Source organism: Labrus mixtus, chromosome 17 (assembly GCF_963584025.1).
Source record: "Labrus mixtus chromosome 17, fLabMix1.1, whole genome shotgun sequence".
NCBI lineage: Eukaryota > Metazoa > Chordata > Actinopteri > Labriformes > Labridae > Labrus > Labrus mixtus.
Genome location: NC_083628.1, coordinates 26,146,795 through 26,157,423, shown reverse-complemented (window position 1 = coordinate 26,157,423; position 10,629 = coordinate 26,146,795).

The following is a 10,629-nucleotide window of genomic DNA, read 5'->3' as shown; positions in this document are numbered from 1 at the left end:
TCGGATTCAAAAAAGTTGAAAATTTTCACGACAGGATTTTGGCTTTAAAAAAGTCGAACATTTTCATGAAGTATTTGGGCTTCAAAAAAGTTGAAAATTTTCACGACAGGATTTCGGCTTTAAAAAAGTCGAACATTTTCATGAAGTATTTCGGCTTCAAAAAAGTTAAAAATTTTCATGAAGTATTTCGGATTCAAAAAAGTTGAAAATTTTCACGACAGGATTTCGGCTTCAAAAAAGTTGAAAATTTTCACGACAGGATTTCGGCTTTAAAAAAGTCGAACATTTTAATGAAGTATTTGGGCTTCAAAAAAGTTGAAAATTTTCACGACAGGATTTCGGCTTCAAAAAAATCGAACATTTTCATGAAGTATTTCGGCTTCAAAAAAGTTGAAAATTTTCATGAAGTATTTCGGATTCAAAAAAGTTGAAAATTTTCACGACAGGATTTTGGCTTTAAAAAAGTCGAACATTTTAATGAAGTATTTGGGCTTCAAAAAAGTTGAAAATTTTCACGACACGATTTCAGGTTTAAAAAAGTCGAACATTTTCATGAAGTATTTCGGCTTCAAAAAAGTTAAAAATTTTCATGAAGTATTTCAGATTCAAAAAAGTTGAAAATTTTCACGACAGGATTTCGGCTTCAAAAAAGTTGAAAATTTTCATGAAAAGATTTCGGCTTCAAAAAAGTTGAAAATTTTCACGACAGGATTTCGGCTTTAAAAAGTAGAACATTTTCATGAAGTATTTCGGATTCAAAAAAGTTGAACATTTTCATGAATTATTTGGGCTTCAAAAAAGTCGAACATTTTCATGAAGTATTTCGGCTTCAAAAAAGTTAAAAATTTTCATGAAGTATTTCGGATTCAAAAAAGTTGAAAATTGTCACGACAGGATTTCGGCTTCAAAAAAGTTGAAAATTTTCATGAAAAGATTTCGGCTTCAAAAAAGTTGAAAATTTTCATGAAAAAATTTTGACTTCAAAAAAGTTGAACATTTTCACGACAGGATTTCGGCTTTAAAAAAGTCGAACATTTTCATGAAGTATTTCGGCTTTAAAAAAGTCGAACATTTTCATGAAGTATTTTGGCTTCAAAAAAGTTGAAAATTTTCATGAAGTATTTCGGATTCAAAAAAGTTGAAAATTTTCACGACAGGATTTTGGCTTTAAAAAAGTCGAACATTTTCATGAAGTATTTGGGCTTCAAAAAAGTTGAAAATTTTCACGACAGGATTTCGGCTTTAAAAAAGTCGAACATTTTCATGAAGTATTTCGGCTTCAAAAAAGTTAAAAATTTTCATGAAGTATTTCAGATTCAAAAAAGTTGAAAATTTTCACGACAGGATTTCGGCTTCAAAAAAGTTGAAAATTTTCACGACAGGATTTCGGCTTTAAAAAAGTCGAACATTTTCATGAAGTATTTCGGCTTCAAAAAAGTTGAACATTTTCATGAAGTATTTCAGATTCAAAAAAGTTGAAAATTTTCACGACAGGATTTCGGCTTTAAAAAGTAGAACATTTTCATGAAGTATTTCGGATTCAAAAAAGTTGAAAATTTTCATGAAGTATTTCGGATTCAAAAAAGTTGAAAATTTTCACGACAGGATTTCGGCTTCAAAAAAGTTGAAAATTTTCACGACAGGATTTCGGCTTTAAAAAAGTCGAACATTTTAATGAAGTATTTGGGCTTCAAAAAAGTTGAAAATTTTCACGACAGGATTTCGGCTTCAAAAAAATCGAACATTTTCATGAAGTATTTCGGCTTCAAAAAAGTTGAAAATTTTCATGAAGTATTTCGGATTCAAAAAAGTTGAAAATTTTCACGACAGGATTTTGGCTTTAAAAAAGTCGAACATTTTAATGAAGTATTTGGGCTTCAAAAAAGTTGAAAATTTTCACGACAGGATTTCGGCTTCAAAAAAATCGAACATTTTCATGAAGTATTTCGGATTCAAAAAAGTTGAAAATTTTCATGAAGTATTTCGGATTCAAAAAAGTTGAAAATTTTCACGACAGGATTTTGGCTTTAAAAAAGTCGAACATTTTAATGAAGTATTTGGGCTTCAAAAAAGTTGAACATTTTCACGACAGGATTTCGGCTTTAAAAAAGTCGAACATTTTCATGAAGTATTTCGGCTTTAAAAAAGTCGAACATTTTCATGAAGTATTTCGGCTTCAAAAAAGTCGAACATTTTCATGAAGTATTTCGGATTCAAAAAAGTTGAAAATTTTCACGACAGGATTTCGGCTTTAAAAAAGTCGAACATTTTCATGAAGTATTTCGGCTTCAAAAAAGTTGAAAATTTTCACGACAGGTTTCGGCTTTAAAAAGTAGAACATTTTCATGAAGTATTTCGGATTCAAAAAAGTTGAACATTTTCATGAATTATTTGGGCTTCAAAAAAGTCGAACATTTTCATGAAGTATTTCGGCTTCAAAAAAGTTAAAAATTTTCATGAAGTATTTCGGATTCAAAAAAGTTGAAAATTGTCACGACAGGATTTCGGCTTCAAAAAAGTTGAAAATTTTCATGAAAAGATTTCGGCTTCAAAAAAGTTGAAAATTTTCATGAAAAAATTTTGGCTTCAAAAAAGTTGAACATTTTCACGACAGGATTTCGGCTTTAAAAAAGTCGAACATTTTCATGAAGTATTTCGGCTTTAAAAAAGTCGAACATTTTCATGAAGTATTTTGGCTTCAAAAAAGTTGAAAATTTTCATGAAGTATTTCGGATTCAAAAAAGTTGAAAATTTTCACGACAGGATTTTGGCTTTAAAAAAGTCGAACATTTTCATGAAGTATTTGGGCTTCAAAAAAGTTGAAAATTTTCACGACAGGATTTCGGCTTTAAAAAAGTCGAACATTTTCATGAAGTATTTCGGCTTCAAAAAAGTTAAAAATTTTCATGAAGTATTTCGGATTCAAAAAAGTTGAAATTTTTCACGACAGGATTTCGGCTTCAAAAAAGTTGAAAATTTTCACGACAGGATTTCGGCTTTAAAAAAGTCGAACATTTTAATGAAGTATTTGGGCTTCAAAAAAGTTGAAAATTTTCACGACAGGATTTCGGCTTCAAAAAAATCGAACATTTTCATGAAGTATTTCGGCTTCAAAAAAGTTGAAAATTTTCATGAAGTATTTCGGATTCAAAAAAGTTGAAAATTTTCACGACAGGATTTCGGCTTTAAAAAAGTCGAACATTTTCATGAAGTATTTCGGCTTCAAAAAAGTTGAAAATTTTCACGACAGGTTTCGGCTTTAAAAAGTAGAACATTTTCATGAAGTATTTCGGATTCAAAAAAGTTGAACATTTTCATGAATTATTTGGGCTTCAAAAAAGTCGAACATTTTCATGAAGTATTTGGGCTTCAAAAAAGTTAAAAATTTTCATGAAGTATTTCGGATTCAAAAAAGTTGAAAATTGTCACGACAGGATTTCGGCTTCAAAAAAGTTGAAAATTTTCATGAAAAGATTTCGGCTTCAAAAAAGTTGAAAATTTTCATGAAAAAATTTTGGCTTCAAAAAAGTTGAACATTTTCACGACAGGATTTCGGCTTTAAAAAAGTCGAACATTTTCATGAAGTATTTCGGCTTTAAAAAAGTCGAACATTTTCATGAAGTATTTTGGCTTCAAAAAAGTTGAAAATTTTCATGAAGTATTTCGGATTCAAAAAAGTTGAAAATTTTCACGACAGGATTTTGGCTTTAAAAAAGTCGAACATTTTCATGAAGTATTTGGGCTTCAAAAAAGTTGAAAATTTTCACGACAGGATTTCGGCTTTAAAAAAGTCGAACATTTTCATGAAGTATTTCGGCTTCAAAAAAGTTAAAAATTTTCATGAAGTATTTCGGATTCAAAAAAGTTGAAATTTTTCACGACAGGATTTCGGCTTCAAAAAAGTTGAAAATTTTCACGACAGGATTTCGGCTTTAAAAAAGTCGAACATTTTAATGAAGTATTTGGGCTTCAAAAAAGTTGAAAATTTTCACGACAGGATTTCGGCTTCAAAAAAATCGAACATTTTCATGAAGTATTTCGGCTTCAAAAAAGTTGAAAATTTTCATGAAGTATTTCGGATTCAAAAAAGTTGAAAATTTTCACGACAGGATTTTGGCTTTAAAAAAGTCGAACATTTTAATGAAGTATTTGGGCTTCAAAAAAGTTGAAAATTTTCACGACACGATTTCAGGTTTAAAAAAGTCGAACATTTTCATGAAGTATTTCGGCTTCAAAAAAGTTAAAAATTTTCATGAAGTATTTCAGATTCAAAAAAGTTGAAAATTTTCACGACAGGATTTCGGCTTCAAAAAAGTTGAAAATTTTCATGAAAAGATTTCGGCTTCAAAAAAGTTGAAAATTTTCACGACAGGATTTCGGCTTTAAAAAGTAGAACATTTTCATGAAGTATTTCGGATTCAAAAAAGTTGAACATTTTCATGAATTATTTGGGCTTCAAAAAAGTCGAACATTTTCATGAAGTATTTCGGCTTCAAAAAAGTTAAAAATTTTCATGAAGTATTTCGGATTCAAAAAAGTTGAAAATTGTCACGACAGGATTTCGGCTTCAAAAAAGTTGAAAATTTTCATGAAAAGATTTCGGCTTCAAAAAAGTTGAAAATTTTCATGAAAAAATTTTGACTTCAAAAAAGTTGAACATTTTCACGACAGGATTTCGGCTTTAAAAAAGTCGAACATTTTCATGAAGTATTTCGGCTTTAAAAAAGTCGAACATTTTCATGAAGTATTTTGGCTTCAAAAAAGTTGAAAATTTTCATGAAGTATTTCGGATTCAAAAAAGTTGAAAATTTTCACGACAGGATTTTGGCTTTAAAAAAGTCGAACATTTTCATGAAGTATTTGGGCTTCAAAAAAGTTGAAAATTTTCACGACAGGATTTCGGCTTTAAAAAAGTCGAACATTTTCATGAAGTATTTCGGCTTCAAAAAAGTTAAAAATTTTCATGAAGTATTTCAGATTCAAAAAAGTTGAAAATTTTCACGACAGGATTTCGGCTTCAAAAAAGTTGAAAATTTTCACGACAGGATTTCGGCTTTAAAAAAGTCGAACATTTTCATGAAGTATTTCGGCTTCAAAAAAGTCGAACATTTTCATGAAGTATTTTGGCTTCAAAAAAGTTGAAAATTTTCACGACAGGATTTTGGCTTTAAAGAAGTCGAACATTTTCATGAAGTATTTGGGCTTCAAAAAAGTTGAAAATTTTCACGACAGGATTTCGGCTTCAAAAAAATCGAACATTTTCATGAAGTATTTCGGCTTCAAAAAAGTTGAAAATTTTCATGAAGTATTTCGGATTCAAAAAAGTTGAAAATTTTCACGACAGGATTTTGGCTTTAAAAAAGTCGAACATTTTCATGAAGTATTTGGGCTTCAAAAAAGTTGAAAATTTTCACGACAGGATTTCGGCTTTAAAAAAGTCGAACATTTTCATGAAGTATTTCGGCTTCAAAAAAGTTAAAAATTTTCATGAAGTATTTCGGATTCAAAAAAGTTGAAAATTTTCACGACAGGATTTCGGCTTCAAAAAAGTTGAAAATTTTCACGACAGGATTTCGGCTTTAAAAAAGTCGAACATTTTCATGAAGTATTTCGGCTTCAAAAAAGTCGAACATTTTCATGAAGTATTTTGGCTTCAAAAAAGTTGAAAATTTTCACGACAGGATTTTGGCTTTAAAGAAGTCGAACATTTTCATGAAGTATTTGGGCTTCAAAAAAGTTGAAAATTTTCACGACAGGATTTCGGCTTCAAAAAAATCGAACATTTTCATGAAGTATTTCGGCTTCAAAAAAGTTGAAAATTTTCATGAAGTATTTCGGATTCAAAAAAGTTGAAAATTTTCACGACAGGATTTTGGCTTTAAAAAAGTCGAACATTTTAATGAAGTATTTGGGCTTCAAAAAAGTTGAAAATTTTCACGACAGGATTTCGGCTTCAAAAAAATCGAACATTTTCATGAAGTATTTCGGATTCAAAAAAGTTGAAAATTTTCATGAAGTATTTCGGATTCAAAAAAGTTGAAAATTTTCACGACAGGATTTTGGCTTTAAAAAAGTCGAACATTTTAATGAAGTATTTGGGCTTCAAAAAAGTTGAAAATTTTCACGACAGGATTTCGGCTTTAAAAAAGTCGAACATTTTCATGAAGTATTTCGGCTTTAAAAAAGTCGAACATTTTCATGAAGTATTTCGGCTTCAAAAAAGTCGAACATTTTCATGAAGTATTTCGGATTCAAAAAAGTTGAAAATTTTCACGACAGGATTTCGGCTTTAAAAAAGTCGAACATTTTCATGAAGTATTTCGGCTTCAAAAAAGTTGAAAATTTTCACGACAGGTTTCGGCTTTAAAAAGTAGAACATTTTCATGAAGTATTTCGGATTCAAAAAAGTTGAACATTTTCATGAATTATTTGGCCTTCAAAAAAGTCGAACATTTTCATGAAGTATTTGGGCTTCAAAAAAGTTGAAAATTGTCACGACAGGATTTCGGCTTCAAAAAAGTTGAAAATTTTCATGAAAAGATTTCGGCTTCAAAAAAGTTGAAAATTTTCATGAAAAAATTTTGGCTTCAAAAAAGTTGAACATTTTCACGACAGGATTTCGGCTTTAAAAAAGTCGAACATTTTCATGAAGTATTTCGGCTTTAAAAAAGTCGAACATTTTCATGAAGTATTTTGGCTTCAAAAAAGTTGAAAATTTTCATGAAGTATTTCGGATTCAAAAAAGTTGAAAATTTTCACGACAGGATTTTGGCTTTAAAGAAGTCGAACATTTTCATGAAGTATTTGGGCTTCAAAAAAGTTGAAAATTTTCACGACAGGATTTCGGCTTCAAAAAAATCGAACATTTTCATGAAGTATTTCGGCTTCAAAAAAGTTGAAAATTTTCATGAAGTATTTCGGATTCAAAAAAGTTGAAAATTTTCACGACAGGATTTTGGCTTTAAAAAAGTCGAACATTTTAATGAAGTATTTGGGCTTCAAAAAAGTTGAAAATTTTCACGACAGGATTTCGGCTTCAAAAAAATCGAACATTTTCATGAAGTATTTCGGATTCAAAAAAGTTGAAAATTTTCATGAAGTATTTCGGATTCAAAAAAGTTGAAAATTTTCACGACAGGATTTTGGCTTTAAAAAAGTCGAACATTTTAATGAAGTATTTGGGCTTCAAAAAAGTTGAAAATTTTCACGACAGGATTTCGGCTTTAAAAAAGTCGAACATTTTCATGAAGTATTTCGGCTTTAAAAAAGTCGAACATTTTCATGAAGTATTTCGGCTTCAAAAAAGTCGAACATTTTCATGAAGTATTTCGGATTCAAAAAAGTTGAAAATTTTCACGACAGGATTTCGGCTTTAAAAAAGTCGAACATTTTCATGAAGTATTTCGGCTTCAAAAAAGTTGAAAATTTTCACGACAGGTTTCGGCTTTAAAAAGTAGAACATTTTCATGAAGTATTTCGGATTCAAAAAAGTTGAACATTTTCATGAATTATTTGGGCTTCAAAAAAGTCGAACATTTTCATGAAGTATTTGGGCTTCAAAAAAGTTGAAAATTGTCACGACAGGATTTCGGCTTCAAAAAAGTTGAAAATTTTCATGAAAAGATTTCGGCTTCAAAAAAGTTGAAAATTTTCATGAAAAAATTTTGGCTTCAAAAAAGTTGAACATTTTCACGACAGGATTTCGGCTTTAAAAAAGTCGAACATTTTCATGAAGTATTTCGGCTTTAAAAAAGTCGAACATTTTCATGAAGTATTTTGGCTTCAAAAAAGTTGAAAATTTTCATGAAGTATTTCGGATTCAAAAAAGTTGAAAATTTTCACGACAGGATTTTGGCTTTAAAAAAGTCGAACATTTTCATGAAGTATTTGGGCTTCAAAAAAGTTGAAAATTTTCACGACAGGATTTCGGCTTTAAAAAAGTCGAACATTTTCATGAAGTATTTCGGCTTCAAAAAAGTTAAAAATTTTCATGAAGTATTTCGGATTCAAAAAAGTTGAAAATTTTCACGACAGGATTTCGGCTTCAAAAAAGTTGAAAATTTTCACGACAGGATTTCGGCTTTAAAAAAGTCGAACATTTTAATGAAGTATTTGGGCTTCAAAAAAGTTGAAAATTTTCACGACAGGATTTCGGCTTCAAAAAAATCGAACATTTTCATGAAGTATTTCGGATTCAAAAAAGTTGAAAATTTTCATGAAGTATTTCGGATTCAAAAAAGTTGAAAATTTTCACGACAGGATTTTGGCTTTAAAAAAGTCGAACATTTTAATGAAGTATTTGGGCTTCAAAAAAGTTGAAAATTTTCACGACAGGATTTCGGCTTTAAAAAAGTCGAACATTTTCATGAAGTATTTCGGCTTTAAAAAAGTCGAACATTTTCATGAAGTATTTCGGCTTCAAAAAAGTCGAACATTTTCATGAAGTATTTCGGATTCAAAAAAGTTGAAAATTTTCACGACAGGATTTCGGCTTTAAAAAAGTCGAACATTTTCATGAAGTATTTCGGCTTCAAAAAAGTTGAAAATTTTCACGACAGGTTTCGGCTTTAAAAAGTAGAACATTTTCATGAAGTATTTCGGATTCAAAAAAGTTGAACATTTTCATGAATTATTTGGCCTTCAAAAAAGTCGAACATTTTCATGAAGTATTTGGGCTTCAAAAAAGTTGAAAATTGTCACGACAGGATTTCGGCTTCAAAAAAGTTGAAAATTTTCATGAAAAGATTTCGGCTTCAAAAAAGTTGAAAATTTTCATGAAAAAATTTTGGCTTCAAAAAAGTTGAACATTTTCACGACAGGATTTCGGCTTTAAAAAAGTCGAACATTTTCATGAAGTATTTCGGCTTTAAAAAAGTCGAACATTTTCATGAAGTATTTTGGCTTCAAAAAAGTTGAAAATTTTCATGAAGTATTTCGGATTCAAAAAAGTTGAAAATTTTCACGACAGGATTTTGGCTTTAAAGAAGTCGAACATTTTCATGAAGTATTTGGGCTTCAAAAAAGTTGAAAATTTTCACGACAGGATTTCGGCTTCAAAAAAATCGAACATTTTCATGAAGTATTTCGGCTTCAAAAAAGTTGAAAATTTTCATGAAGTATTTCGGATTCAAAAAAGTTGAAAATTTTCACGACAGGATTTTGGCTTTAAAAAAGTCGAACATTTTAATGAAGTATTTGGGCTTCAAAAAAGTTGAAAATTTTCACGACAGGATTTCGGCTTCAAAAAAATCGAACATTTTCATGAAGTATTTCGGATTCAAAAAAGTTGAAAATTTTCATGAAGTATTTCGGATTCAAAAAAGTTGAAAATTTTCACGACAGGATTTTGGCTTTAAAAAAGTCGAACATTTTAATGAAGTATTTGGGCTTCAAAAAAGTTGAAAATTTTCACGACAGGATTTCGGCTTTAAAAAAGTCGAACATTTTCATGAAGTATTTCGGCTTTAAAAAAGTCGAACATTTTCATGAAGTATTTCGGCTTCAAAAAAGTCGAACATTTTCATGAAGTATTTCGGATTCAAAAAAGTTGAAAATTTTCACGACAGGATTTCGGCTTTAAAAAAGTCGAACATTTTCATGAAGTATTTCGGCTTCAAAAAAGTTGAAAATTTTCACGACAGGTTTCGGCTTTAAAAAGTAGAACATTTTCATGAAGTATTTCGGATTCAAAAAAGTTGAACATTTTCATGAATTATTTGGGCTTCAAAAAAGTCGAACATTTTCATGAAGTATTTGGGCTTCAAAAAAGTTGAAAATTGTCACGACAGGATTTCGGCTTCAAAAAAGTTGAAAATTTTCATGAAAAGATTTCGGCTTCAAAAAAGTTGAAAATTTTCATGAAAAAATTTTGGCTTCAAAAAAGTTGAACATTTTCACGACAGGATTTCGGCTTTAAAAAAGTCGAACATTTTCATGAAGTATTTCGGCTTTAAAAAAGTCGAACATTTTCATGAAGTATTTTGGCTTCAAAAAAGTTGAAAATTTTCATGAAGTATTTCGGATTCAAAAAAGTTGAAAATTTTCACGACAGGATTTTGGCTTTAAAAAAGTCGAACATTTTCATGAAGTATTTGGGCTTCAAAAAAGTTGAAAATTTTCACGACAGGATTTCGGCTTTAAAAAAGTCGAACATTTTCATGAAGTATTTCGGCTTCAAAAAAGTTAAAAATTTTCATGAAGTATTTCGGATTCAAAAAAGTTGAAAATTTTCACGACAGGATTTCGGCTTCAAAAAAGTTGAAAATTTTCACGACAGGATTTCGGCTTTAAAAAAGTCGAACATTTTAATGAAGTATTTGGGCTTCAAAAAAGTTGAAAATTTTCACGACAGGATTTCGGCTTCAAAAAAATCGAACATTTTCATGAAGTATTTCGGCTTCAAAAAAGTTGAAAATTTTCATGAAGTATTTCGGATTCAAAAAAGTTGAAAATTTTCACGACAGGATTTTGGCTTTAAAAAAGTCGAACATTTTAATGAAGTATTTGGGCTTCAAAAAAGTTGAAAATTTTCACGACACGATTTCAGGTTTAAAAAAGTCGAACATTTTCATGAAGTATTTCGGCTTCAAAAAAGTTAAAAATTTTCATGAAGTATTTCAGATTCAAAAA